The 14,510-nt window shown below is 44.9% G+C and overlaps 1 protein-coding gene across 2 annotated transcripts in view; it reads left to right on the top strand.

The window, feature by feature from the left end:
* The window catches only part of LOC135192868 (polycomb group RING finger protein 3-like), a 669,299-nt gene that overhangs the window by 283,724 nt on the left and 371,065 nt on the right, over positions 1-14,510 (top strand). Inside the window, exon 3 of one of the 2 annotated variants that reach the window (XM_064176243.1) lies at positions 4,760-4,963. The exons of the other annotated variant lie outside the window; for it this stretch is intronic. The gene's annotated coding sequence lies outside the window, so the exon portion shown is untranslated. The remainder of the gene's footprint in view (positions 1-4,759; positions 4,964-14,510) is intronic. 2 annotated transcript variants of the gene reach the window in all.

The following is a 14,510-nucleotide window of genomic DNA, read 5'->3' as shown; positions in this document are numbered from 1 at the left end:
AGTATCCCTTTAAGAGATCACAGAATCAGAGAAACATTCTGGTTAGAAAAGACCTTCAGGATCACCAAGTCCAACCAATGTCCCTACTCTACAAGGTTCGCCATAAAACATATCCCCAAGAAGCACATCCAAATGACTTTTAAACATATCCAGGGTTGGTGACTCAACCCCCTCCCTGGGCAGCCCACTCCAATGCCTGACCACTCTTTCTGTAGAAATTTTTTTCCTAATGTCCAGTCTAAACCTACCCAGTTGCAGTTTGAGGTCATCCCCCCTTGTTCTATCACTATTTACTTGTGAGAAGAGACCAGCACTAAGCTCTCAATAACATCCTTTCAGGTAGCTGTAGAGAGCAATGAAGTGTCCCTCCCAGCCTCCTCTTTTTCAAACCAAACAGCCCAGGCTCCCTCATCTGCTCTTCATAAGATTTATTCTCCAGTATTGATATCAATGTGTGTCCCCCACAGCAAACTGCTGGCTAAGCTGTCAGCCCGCGGCTTGGATGGTAACACTCTGTGCTGGGTTAGGAACTGGCTGGAGGGCCGGACCCAGAGAGTGGTGGTGAATGGTGCCACATCCAGCTGGCGGCCAGTCACTAGTGGTGTCCCTCAGGGATCAGTGCTGGGCCCCATCCTCTTTAACATCTTCATAGATGATCTGGATGAGGGCATCGAGTCTGTCATCAGCAAGTTTGCAGATGACACTAAGCTGGGGGCAGATGTGACTGAGCTGGAGGGCAGAAGGGCTCTGCAGCGGGACCTTGACCGCCTGTACAGATGGGCAGAGGCCAATGGGATGGGGTTCAATAGCTCGAAGTGCAGGGTGCTGCACTTTGGCCACAACAACCCCATGCAGAGATACAGGCTGGGGTCGGAGTGGCTGGAGAGCAGCCAGACAGAGAGGGATCTGGGGGTACTGATTGATACCCGCCTGAACATGAGCCAGCAGTGTGCCCAGGTGGCCAAGAGAGCCAGTGGCATCCTGGCCTGCATCAGGAGTGGTGTGGTCAGCAGGAGCAGGGAGGTCATTCTGCCCCTGTACTCTGCAATGGTCAGACCACACCTCGAGTACTGCGTTCAGTTCTGGGCCCCCCAGTTTAGGAAGGACACTGAGATGCTTGAGCGTGTCCAGAGAAGGGCGACGAGGCTGGTGAGAGGCCTCGAGCACAAGCCCTACCAGGAGAGGCTGAGGGAGCTGGGGTTGTTTAGCCTGGAGAAGAGGAGGCTCAGGGGTGACCTTATTGCTGTCTACAACTACCTGAAGGGTGGTTGTGGCCAGGAGGAGGTTGCTCTCTTCTCTCAGGTGGCCAGCTCCAGAACAAGAGGACACAGCCTCAGGCTGCGCCAGGGGAAATTTCGGCTCGAGGTGAGGAGAAAGTTCTTCACTGAGAGAGTCATTGGGCACTGGAATGGGCTGCCTGGGGAGGTGGTGGAGTCGTCGTCCCTGGGGCAGTTCAAGGCAAGGTTGGATGTGGCACTTGGTGCCATGGTCTAGCCTTGGGCACTGTGGTAAAGGGTTGGACTTGATGATCTGTGAGGTCTCTTCCAACCTTGGTGATACTGTGATACTGTGATACTGTGATATTGAATGTTGTCCAAGCAAATGAATCACCAAGGAAAAGGTATACAGTACCTGAGAGGATTAGCTGTGTGACAGGTGATTTATAGTGACAGGTGAGTAGTAAACTCTGATGCAATACTATGCCAGTGACTGATGTGGAAGTTTGTTGTGGTGGAGGGGCAGCAGCCCCAAAACTGAGGCTTTTCTATGCCTCTGCATGCCCAGACATGCTCTTCTGCCAGGACCCACAAAGCAGCAAACAAGTTGCATAACACACACATGCCTAGCCCGTGTGCCCCTGGGGTCCACCCAGGTAATCCCCTATTGGGAGGGTCCAGACATATCTCTATTGCCTATTGGGGTAAGGTTTGGCCTACGGCCAGCCTGATTGGTCATTTTAGATGTCCAATGGGCCATGAATCTCGGCCCAGAGCCTTTAAAGGGGGGTGCACAGCAGCACCACGTGGTCAGTCAGCCCGGTCACATGATCCAGACTGTTTATCAGTTCAGAAGCTTGGAGCACATAGACTCAGCTCTGATCCGCAGCAGCATCCTGCTGCCCTGACCCGCTTGCATAATTGGCCTAGACACAGAATCAGGCCTCGCTCACTTGCAAGCATTACAGAGGCTTAGACCTCATGCATTGATCTCAAGGTGCAGTCAAGCTATCTGCGAGCCCTCTGAGAAGCAAAGCACATTCATGCCTGCACCATACATATATGGGGAGCCGAGAACCCCCTGCCTAGCCTAGAGCTATCTTGATTCAGCTACAGAGTTAAATCTCCCTGCAGCACGGCATAGATATTGCTTGCCAGCTATCCTGTAACTCTGGAAAGACCCAGAGCCAGCAGACCCCTTTCCAGATGGTCTGCAAACCTGCAAACGCAGCCTGCTAGCTGCCCAAACCGTGTCAGAAGAAACATGGACCAAATCCTTCTCCTGCATTGGGAAAACCTGCCAGCTGATCATCCCTGGACACACAGCATCCAGAAGCCGCAGCACCGAAGGCAGAGATCACCCCGGGACAGAAGGTTAGAGGAACTCTATTTATCCCAGAGACTGGGAAGACTGGGAAACTTTATCATCCCTTGCAAGCTGGGACAAATCCCCAGCTTCATCAAGTCCCCAGAGACTGAGGCACATGCTGAGACAGTTTCAGCCCTTGCTGGGCAAACACTAGAGTTGTTAAGAGTCACTAAGCCTAAGAAATATTTCTCTCTGTCAATAATTGTTAATAATTTGATATTTCCACTTAATAATCAATCCCTGTAAATATATATATCCCAAAGCTATTTTCATAACTTTGCAAATGAACCCTGGATTTCATAGTGGTTGGGGGTGGTGTAAATTTGTAAATATTAATTTTAATAAATAATTTTATAAAAAATCAAAACCGCCTCAAATTAATCTCTCACCTCCCCCTAACAGGGAAGGAATAGAGAAATCCCCTCCACGACATTTGTGTGTAGAGTGCACCATCAGTATATTCCCACACATTTTCAGCAATGATCTGGAGAAGAGATGGTGAGACACCAACTGTGACCGAAGTGACTAATCGAGTACAACAGTATAAAGACAGTCTCTCTGGTCCTCTACAGGCCCATGTATCAGATGTGGCTAAGGGAATGGCTAATATAAAAAACTGAAAAACTAGACAGGAGAGAGAATAGATTCTTTTCTTCTGGATGGGCCTGTGTTGAAGCCATTAGGAGAAGATGCTTTCCTATGAGACCAGTTGAATAGAACTAGTACATGCCACAACATACCCTGTAGTCTATTCTGTGCGAGTATGGAGACAACATGATTAGATGGGATAGAAAACCTACCTCTGCCATACAGACATGCATATGCCATTTACAAGGTGAAATAAAGAGAAGAGAGTTCTTCCAGGAGAAGGCTGCTGCAGTCTACTGTGAGCAGTTCTCTGGTCTGAGTAGATGGGCCTCTAATTCAAATACAAGTAAGGGGAATGGAAATGTAATGCATGTAGTCCACGCAATTCCCATAAACCATGTAAATCCTGTGAACTATGTAAACCCCTGTGAAACACGTAAACCATGTAAACTTGGTAATCTACACAAAGCCAGTTAATAGCAGGTACTACCCTTAGAATTAAAGAGGCCCTGCTTCCAGCTGGGTGGAGGAGAGGCACAACAGAGTTTAATGGATCCTCCCCCACTATTTGAAATTCACCAGACCAGCTCAGACAGCTTAGAAGTAAGATGAAGCTATATTTACACCATTGCAAAATCTACAAGCATTCATATACGATATATACAAGTATTTACAAGTATTTGCAATTATATACAAGTTAGAAATAATACAAAAATCCAAACTCCCTCCTGGACAAAGAAAGCTACCCAGAAGGGCTCAAAGCTGCAACTCCTTCTTTTCCTCCCCCCTCTATCTCAGACAGAAAAACAACCAATGATCTAATATCTCTCATTAAAATATTCAAATTAGCCTCAAACCAGCACAGTGTACATTCAATGGCCTTGGTACATTAGAACAACAGAAGTATAAAGCCCTGGTAGACATTTGTGCACAGTGCACCCTATTGCCATCAAATTGCAAAGGGATAGACTCCATTACTACTTCTGGAGTAACAGGAGAATCTTTACAACTGACTGTATTGGAGGCTGAAGTGAACCTAAGTGGGAACAATGGGAAAAGCACCCCATAGTGACTGGTCCAGATGTCCTATTATCCTTGGCATAGACTTCCTTAGGAAAGGGTATTATAAGGATCAAAAAGGATATTGATGGATCTTTGATATAGCAGCTATAGAGAATACTAAACAGCTAACTATTTTGCCTAAACTTCCAGAGGAGTCTACTGCTATTGGGCTGATGAAGGTTGAAGGTCAAAAGGTGGCCATTGCTACTAAAATGGTGCATTGATGACAATATTGAACAAACTGAGACTCTGTGGTTCCCATCCAGAAGCTGTTCCATCAACAAGAGGGCCAAATAGTGGTTAACAAAGACTGCTCACCCTTTAATATTTCTGCATGGCCAGTGCAAAAATACAATGGGGAATGGAGATTAACAGTGGACTATCATGGCCTGAATGAAGTTAATGCCAGAAATGAGTGCTGCTGTGCCGGATATATTAGATCTCCAGTATGAACTGGAGTCAAAGGCAGATAAATGATATGCCACAATTAACACTGCTAATGTGTTTTTCTCTATTCCTATAGCACCAGAGTGCAGGACACAGCTTGCTTTCATCAGGAGAGGTGTCCAGTGCACCTGGAATTATATGCCCCAGGGGTGGAAACACAGTCCTACTATTTGCTGCAGACTGATTCATACTGCACTGGAGAAAAGTGCATCTCCAGAACACTTGCAATACATTGACAACATCATCATATGAGGTAACACAGCAGAAGTTACTGAGAAAGGTAAGAATAATCAAATTTATTTTAGATATCAGTTTCATCATAAAATGCAAGATCAAGGGACCTGCAGGAGAGATCCATTTAAATGTCAAGATGGGTGTCACCAGATTTCAATCAACGTGGTTAACAAAATAACAGCTATGTCGCCATCAACTAATGAAAAGAAAACACAAACCTTCTTAGGTGTTGTGGGTTTCTGGAGAATGCATATTCCTGGTTAGTCAGATCATAAAACCTCTCTGTGAAGTGACTTGAAAGAAAATGAATTTTAATTTGGGCCCTGAACAACAACAGGCCTTTGAACAGATCAAACAAGAGATCATACATTCAGCAGCCCTTGGGCTAGTCCAAATAGGACAGGATATTAAAAATGTGCCCTATACTGCAGCCAAGGATAATGGTCCTACCTGGAGCCTCTGACAGAAAGCACCTGGGGAACCCTAGAACTTTGGAATCGAGGATACAAAGGCTCCATGACCAACTATGCTCCAACTGAAAAAGAAATGGAGTTCAAGATGCTTCAGAAGTGATTAGTACTGAAGTACAGCTCCTCTTGACACCATAATTACCAGTGGGCTGGATGTTCAAGGGTAAATTTCCTTCCACTCAGCATGCCACTGATGCTACATGGAGTAAGTGGGTTTGCATTAATCACAGCAAGCTTGAATAGAAAATCCCAAGAATCATCCAGGAATTGTAGAAGTGAGCATGGATTGGCCAGAAGGTAATGACTTTCAAATGCTATGAGAAGAGGTAATGGCACATGCTGAAGAAGCCCCACCATATAATCAATTACCAGATAATGAAAAGGAATATGCTCTGTTCACTGATGGATCTTGCCATCTTGTAGGAAATCATCAGAAGTGAAAAAATGCTTCATGGAGTGGCTGAGGAACAAGGTGAATTGAGTCAATTTGCAGAGGTAAAAGCCATCCAGCTGGCCTTAGACATTGCTGAATGAGGGAATTGGCCAGTACTCTATCAATCCTGGTCTAGCCCTCCTGGCTAAGCCTCAAGACAGGCCTCAGTAGACCTCAATAGGCCTCAACCAGCCAAGCCTCTCCCCCTCCTCCACTAAGCCCAGTAGGCCTCACTGCCCCCCCCTCCCCCAAGCAGACCTGGTAGGCCTCAGTTGGGCAGTTAGGAAATAGATTGCCAGCCAGGCCTACTCCCACACAAACCAAAGTGACAAGAGCAACTGCTCCTATCTGCTTCTTATATAGTGAGATACAGGGAATAGAATGACAGATTACAATCTCCTGTGCCTCCCTCTAAGACTTTTTGGTCTCTGGAGGAATTAATCTCTATGGTAGGACAGCTAGTCCTAAACCAACAACATTATGGAAGGAAGTTAACTAAAAAAATCTTCAGTTACTATGTAGATGTGTTTCCCATATTATCCCCAGTGCACTCTAGTGAGTTTATAAATTGGTTTCTGATCCAGAAGGCTGAATTTGGAGATACAATCATTTTGGGAGGTGGTGGGGATGGTGTTCAAGTAAGAATAAAAATTTAATGCAAGAAGACTTTAGTCTAGGTGATGCTTTGGAAAGGTAAACTTATACTCTTTTACAGTCTTAAAGCTACATCTACTTTCACCTCTAATCTTTGTTCTTCTAGTTGTAAAAGCAACATTTACTTTATTCATGATATGTTAAGTAAAGTTGATTTACTTATGACCAGATATTGTTTACCCAAGTACTCAGTGAAGCTTGAAAACAGTCCAAAGGATAAAAACAATGTGTCTTTCATATCAATTGAATAGATCAATGAATGAGATATTAATATTTTGTTCCCTGCTTAATAGGAGTGAACATCATGATTTCCTCTGTTTTGCAGTTTTAAATAGACTGAGCTTTACATGGGCATTTTCTATTTCTTTGGAACAAAATGCATTTCAACTTGAATGTAGGTAAGAATCTGGGCACTAGGATAGTGGATTATAGAGTGTATCAGAAATTGATAAACATTATGGATTATGATTATTAATTTCTCATTGAATATTAATTGCTATTATTAATATTTTTTAACTGGGAAAATTCTGAGATTCTTCACTGCAAAGGCCTCCAGCCACACTCTTGGAGCCATGGAAGGTAATGGCAGGGGCTGGAAGGAAGAGCTGCCCATCAGAAGTGAATATCAGGTTCATGACAACCTGAAGAACCTGAAAGTGTTCAAGTCCATGGGACCTGATGGGATACACCCACGGGTGCTGGGGGAACTGGCAGATGAGGTTACTAAACTCCTCTCTATTATATTCCAAAAGTCATGGCAGTCTGGTGCAGTCCCCACTGACCAGAAAAAGGGAAACATAACACCCATTTTCAAAAAGGGTAGGAAGAAGGAGCCAGGAAACTACAGGCCAGTCAGTCTCACCTCTGTGCCCAGTAAGATCATGGAGCAGATCCTCCTGGAGTCACTGCTGAAACAGAAGAATAGTGAAGAGGTGATTGGCTATAATCAGCATGGCTTCACCAAGGGCAAATCCTGCCTGACAAACCTGGGGACCTTCTATGAACAGGTCACAACATTAATAGACGAGGGGTGAGCGACTGATGTCATTTACCTGGACCTCAGGAAGGCCTTTGACACTGTCCCGCACCACATCCTGGTCCCCAAGCTGGTGACACATGGGTTTGGTGGGTGGACCACTAGATGGATAAAGAATTGGCTTGATGGCCGCACCCAAAGAGTGGCTGTCAATGGGTCAGTGTCCAAGTAGAGGCCAGTGACAAGTGGAGTCCCTTAGGGATCAGTCCTGGGACCAGTCTTGTTCAACATCTTTCTGGGTGCCATGGACAGAGGCATTGAGTGCACCCTCAGCAAGTTTGCTGATGACACCAAGCTGTGTGATGCAGCAGACAGGCTGGAGGGAAGGGTTGATTCTATGATGCCATCCAGAGAGACAGGCTGGAGAGGTGGGTACAAGCCAACCTCATGAGGTTCAACAAGACCAAGTGCTGGCATTGCACCTGGGATAAAATGACTCTTGGGTTATCAATATGATTAGATGGTCATTCTCTGATTTATTTCCATGTTGCAGTGAGTTATATGCATACTTGGAAGAGGCATGCACAGCTAACTTAGTTTAGGACTGGTACATGTGGAAAGTACACATTGGTCTAGGGTTACAAGCATGGTACAGATAGGTAACAGTCCCACAGGGTCAGCCCCCTATGGCTGTCTGACCCTGCCCCCTTGCAGCTGGCACTCTACCTCCTGCAGCTGCATGTGGGGGGTGCCACCCACTGCCTGGTATCTTAAGTCCAAGATGGACTCAAGGATGCTTCCCAGCACAGGTGCTCATGTTTATCAATTCATGTCCTGTTAGCAAAAATCTTTCCACATTTCCCTCTTTCTTTTGAGCAACCTGGGCTCAGGTTGTTGAACAGGCTGTTCAACACAGGGGTAAATAATACAGCTACAAATCAATAATACTAAAATCAGAAAGAGAATAAACCTGTTAGAGCTTTTGCTAGTAGCATTAGTTTGGCAAGCCAAGAACCCAAACTTAGCTAACAATCCCAAAAGCTTTTTCTACTGCTACCTCTAGTGCTAAGCGAGTGACAGTAAATCATTTGTTCAGAAGACCGAAAGTCCAGACGAACATCACAGTCACAGGAGAGTGCATGTGTGCTATGTCTTCATTGGCTCTGTGTGGCAATCAACGTTGTAGAGTCGCAGATGTATCTGTTGTCCAATATTCCTTCTCAGACTCCCATTGTTCTGGATTCACTCCATAATTCTCAGAAATCTTGATGTTTTCACTACACTCCTTAGCTATGAGCTGTGTCTGTCTATTGTGCTTAAGAACTACTAATTTCTAAATATGATGCAAAGATATGCCCTAGATGTTTCTTTCAGGCTTTCTATTAGGCCTTATTCCCCACAATCCTTTATTTGTTTTAAGAAATTTAAGGCAGTGTTTCTCACCTTTTTGCAGGGCCCTTGCAAAAAGATAACAAGCACATCGCCATCTTTGCCAATAAGTGGGTTTGGCCTTTACAATGGATGCTAAACTGATCTCTGTTTTGCTGTTATCCATTCATTAAAACAGAATCACTGGAAGCTCGTGAAAATACCCAAATTCATTAACCATGATCAAAACCTTACAATCTATACATACACAATCATCATGTCAGTACTCCTTTCAAGATTTTGCCACAATATCTGCCATCTGAGCAAGGCTTCTGCTCACTTTAAGAAAACAGGCTGGTCATAACAAGCTGGTCTCCATTAAAAGGCCTGTGAACATAAATGGACAAGCACACAAACAAATACAAAAACAAATGCAAAGATATTAATCGCCTAGGCTAACAAATCCATTGACCTAGTCTGTATGATGTAACTACAGAATTTTCAAAAAAATTCTTCTTCTCTCCTTCTTCACCCCTTTTCTCCCCTCCTTTTTTTCTTGTTTTATGTGATCCCCGTGCTACTCAAATATACAGAAAAAAAGCAAGCAAAAAAAATCCCATGATATCCCTAAATCCAAAAATCCCACAATTGTCCAATTACAAACCCTTAGCCTTAATTTATCTATCTTAAAAATCTAAAAATCTACCAGCTGACAAAAATTCAAGAAAAAGCAAAGAAAATTCAAGAACATAATACCATGGTATTCTTAGAAAAAAAAGAAACCTTAGAATCATTACAGAAAGAATTAAGCATTAACCTATACAGTTACAAAACAATTTCATGCCATAATATTCCACTATAATGGCTAGCAAGTATTCTCTCCTTCTTCAATGAGACCTAAGTCTATGACACTGCTAAAATTATCTCAGAACTCATCCCATTGCAATTAACAGCTCATCCAATAAACTCTCAAACTCCAAAAACATGTTACCATCAAAAGGCTTTCAAAATACAGGACTGCCTCCTTTAAGAATCAGGTTGTGCTTCCAGCAAAACCTGCAAGGAGATAAGGAGGAGGAGGGAGGAGGGGGGTGTGATGTTTTGGGTGTTACCCACCCCCCACACTTTAGAAATACCCAACTAGATTCAGCCACCTTTGGGAATATAAATGAAGCTATTTATTTACAGCTAGCACAATATACAAGCAGCTATTTACAGTATGTACAGAAATATACAAAAATATACAAGGTAAAAAGAAATACAGAAACACAACTCCCCTCCCAGAAACCTGAGTCCCCAAGAGGGGCTCTCAACCACCCCTTCACCTTCCACCTGCCCCTCTCAACCTTACCCCAGTCCTTAAGAAGAACAGAGGTTCAGCCAAGAGGTTAAGAAGCAAAGGTGAGTGGAAGGTGAGGTTAGGGAGATGCAGCTCAGTCAAAGCCCAGCCAGAGAGTGACAAAGATGGCGAGAGTGTTATCTAATGTTTTCCTTTATTGTTCAGCAAGACTCTGAGAGAAGTAGACATCACCATTGTTTTCCTTTCACAGCCTAGTTGTTTTTCATCAAAACATTCTACATAGCTTCAAACTAGCACAATCCACCCCTGTCTTCTTCACTCAGGGTATTGCTAAGAACTACCTGATCTAATCTAAGCCAATATTTACAGTAATGAACATTACATGTTCAGTTCACACTTCATTTCAGCTATCTCAGATGTAGGTGATTCAAAAGCTCAGAACAGTTTTTCTCCTTACAGATGAGACGAGAACAGGGTCTCCCAGGTGACATTGGGTTCGTGCTCATGCACTGTAGATTCTCTCGTAGATTCTCCTGTTGTTGGACGCCGATGGTACCTAGAACGGAAAACTCCTAACAGCTTGTATTATACACTCTGAATTTAGCCTCTCTCAGCTAAGGTTAGATTTCTCGGTGGAATACACTGGATTTAACCGTTCTCCTGCAATACCCAGTAGGTATGACCAGGACCTTCAGCAGACACCACCCCTCGGACAGGTTTCCTTTCGCCCAAAGGAGAAAATACCCAAACACTTTTCCCTAACAGATTCTTTTCATGTACAACAGGAACTTTATCACCATCTACTGTTTGGACCAAGACTGATTGTGCAGGTCCTGCTCTGTTTACTGAACCTCTACTATTTACCAACCAGGTATCTTGTGCTAAATGTTTGTCCCAGTTTTACAGAGTTCCAACCCCCCATGGCAAACCATTGTAGAGCTCAATCTTCCCTGAAGCTGGTGCATAGTAGTGTATGTGGTAGATCCACTCAATACCATGCTCTTTGGCCCAGTTTTTCACAAGATTATTCTTGAAATGAGTGCCATTGTATGACTCGATTCTCTCTGGAGTTCCATGTCTCCACATGATCTGTCTCTCCAAGCCAAGAATGGTGTTACGTGCAGTAGCATGTGGAACTGGATAGGTTTCCAGCCATCCGGTGCTGGCGTCTACCATCGTTAGCACATATTGCTTGCCAGAACGAGATTGAGGTAAAGTGATGTAGTCAGTCTGCCAGGTTTCACCATACTTGTACTTTGACCATCTCTCACCATACCATAAGGGCTTGATTTGCTTAGCCTGCTTAATAGCAGCACAAATGTCACAGTCATGGATGACTTGGGTGATAGCGTCCATGGACAAGCCAATTGACCTATCGCATGCCCATCGGTATGTTGCATCTCTGCCTTGATGTCCAGATGAGTCATGGGCCCACCGAGCTAAGAACAGTTCACCTCGGTGTTTCCAGTCAAGGTCAAGAACAGAGCTGGTATCAACTTGAGAAATCTTAGCAGCTTGGCCTGCCTAGTGGTTGTGTTGGTGTTCTTCAGTGGCTCTATTCTTCGGCATGTGTGCGTCTACGTGCCGCATCATCACTGGAATTCTCTCCAGCCGTGCATCTATGTCCTGCCATAGATCAGCACACCAAATAGGCTTTCCTTTCCTCTGCCAACCATGCTTCTTCCAGTCCTTCAGCCAACCCCATAGAGCATTGGCTACCATCCATGAGTCGGTGTAGAGGTAAAGGATAGGCCAATTCTCACGTTCAGCCACATCAAGAGCAAGTTGGACAGCTTTTACCTCAGTGAACTGACTGGATTCTCCTTCTCCATCTCTCGTGTCAGTAACTCTCCTGGTAGGACTCCAAACTGCTGACTTCCATCTTCACTTGTTCCCAAAAAGACAACAGGAACCATCTGTGAACAAAGCATAGTTCTTTTCCTGATCAGAGAGATCACCATAGGGAGAAGCTTCCTCAGCATGAGTTATTTTCTCCTCTGGAGGTTTGGAACAGTCTGTGCCTTCCGGACAGCTGGTGATCACCTCCACCAGACCAGGTCGATCAAGATTCCCCATTCGTGCTCGTTTGGTTATCAAAGCCATCCATTTAGACCAGGTTGCATCTGTGGCATGATGCGGTGATGGACCTTTGCCTTTGAACATCCAGTTTAGAACTGGCAGTCTAAGAGCTAAAAGCAATTGTGACTCAGTTCCAATCACTTCAGAAGCTGCTTTCATTCCTTCATAGGCTGCTAGTATCTCTTTCACTGTTGGAGTGCCTCTGAACCCCTGTAGCTACATCCCCAGAAACCAAGTGGATGACCACGTGTCTCATTTGGACCTCTCTGCCAAAGGCTCCAAGTTGGACCATTGTCACTGGCAGCCGTGTACAAAATGTTCTTAATGTCCGGACCAGATTGCACAGGTCCCAAGCCCACTGCATGGACAACTTCTTGCTTGATCTGATCAAAGGCTGCTTGTTGTTCAAGTCCCCACTCAAAATTGTTTCTCTTACGAGTCACATCATGCAGAGGTTTGACAATTTGACTGAAACCAGGAATGCGTAATCTCCAAAATCCCACTGCACCCAAGAAAGACAGAGTGTCCTTCTTATTTGTGGGAACTGCCATGGTGGAAAATTTGTTGATCACATCCTGTGGAATGTGACGGCGACCATCCTGCCACCACACTCCCAGAAGCTGAATTTCTCTGGCAGGTCCTTTGACCTTTTCTCTCTTAATGGCAAAACCTGCTTGAAGCAGAATGATTTTGTTACCTTTCTTGAAGACTTCCTCAGCAGTTCGGCCCCACACAATGATGTCATCAATGAACTGTATGTGCTCTGGAGCTTTACCTTTCTCCAGTGCATTGTGGATGACTGAGTGACAGATGGTTGAGCTGTGTTTCCACCCCGAGGCAAGTGGTTTTACTGATACTGGATTCCTCTCCAGGTGAATGCAAACTGAGGCCTGCACTCCTTTGCTTTGGGAATAGAGAAGAAAGCATTAGCAATGTAGCCATTAGGGGCATTGTAGCCAGCTGAGGGGTGGCCTCTTCTCCCAGGCAACCAGCAATAGAACAAGGGGACACAGTCTCAAGTTGTGCCGGGGTAAGTATAGGCTGGATGTTAGGAAGAAGTTCTTCACAGAGAGAGTGATTTCCCATTGGAATGGGCTGCCCAGGGAGGTGGTGGAGGCACCTTCCCTGGGGGTCTTCAAGAAAAGACTGGATGAGGCACTTAGTGCCATGGTCTAGTTGACTGGATAGGGCTGGGTGATAGGTTGGACTGGATGATCTTGGAGGTCTCTTCCAACCTGGTTGATTCTATGATTCTATGATTCTGTGTCTGTGGTAGCATACCATTTAGCCTCCTTTGATTCCAGCTCATACTGCAGTTCCAGCATGTCTGGTACAGCTGCACTCATGGGTGGAGTCACCTTGTTGAGGGCACGAAAATCAACTATCAGTCGCCTGTCTCCGTTAGATTTACGCACAGGCCAGATGGGACTGTTGAAAGGTGAATGAGCTTTCTTGATGACAGCCTGACTCTCCAGTTGACGAATCAGCTGATGAATGGGCAACAAAGAGTCACGGTTAGTTCTGTACTGCCTGTGGTGAACAGTTTGAGTTGCAGTTGGCAGTTCCAGATCCTCTATGTCATGATGTCCCACAACTGCAGATTCATCTGAAAGTTCAGGTCTAATCGACAATTTCAATTTACCATTCTCAATCTCTACAGATGCTATTCCAAAAGCCCATTTATGACCCTTAGGATCTTTGAAACAACCTTGTCTCAAAAAGTCGATTCCCAGAATGCAAGGTGCATCAGGACCAGTTACAATAGTGTGTTTCTTCCACTCTTTACCAGTTAAACTGATCTCAGCCTGCAACTTAGTAAACTCTTGAGATCCACCAGTGATTCCAAAAATGGATATGGACTCTGTCCCTTTGCAATTGGATGGCAACAAAGTACACTGAGCACCTGTGAACAGCCAGGCCATCTAACGAATACATTCCAATAGATTCGGTTCCCTCCACTATCCCTTTCCTCCTCCTGGCTGGAGGCAGGGCACCCCTAATGCTGAACATGGCACGTAGGGTGTACACAGTGATTGGTGTTGATGTGAGAGAAATTGCAACTGTTGGAATAATTGCAGTTGCTCTCGGGAGCTGAAGAAGTGGCAGCTACTTTTCTGGCATTGCTGCCCCTGTTTCTGCCACTCTGCAGTTCCCTGACTCTCTTTGAAAGAGCTGAAGTAGGTTGACCATCCCACTTGTTCATGTTCTCACCGAATTTGTTACGCATAATTATTCACAGTGACGCACGTGATTGCTGATGTTCAGGTGGAGTTTGTCTCCTCCTGGGCTGGAATTGCCTTGCAGGAGGTGGGC

The sequence above is a fragment of the Pogoniulus pusillus genome, chromosome W (assembly GCF_015220805.1).
Source record: "Pogoniulus pusillus isolate bPogPus1 chromosome W, bPogPus1.pri, whole genome shotgun sequence".
Taxonomy (NCBI): Eukaryota; Metazoa; Chordata; class Aves; order Piciformes; family Lybiidae; genus Pogoniulus; species Pogoniulus pusillus.
The sequence above is the reverse complement of the archived record's forward strand: the minus strand, read 5'-3'. Positions and strand labels throughout refer to the sequence as shown.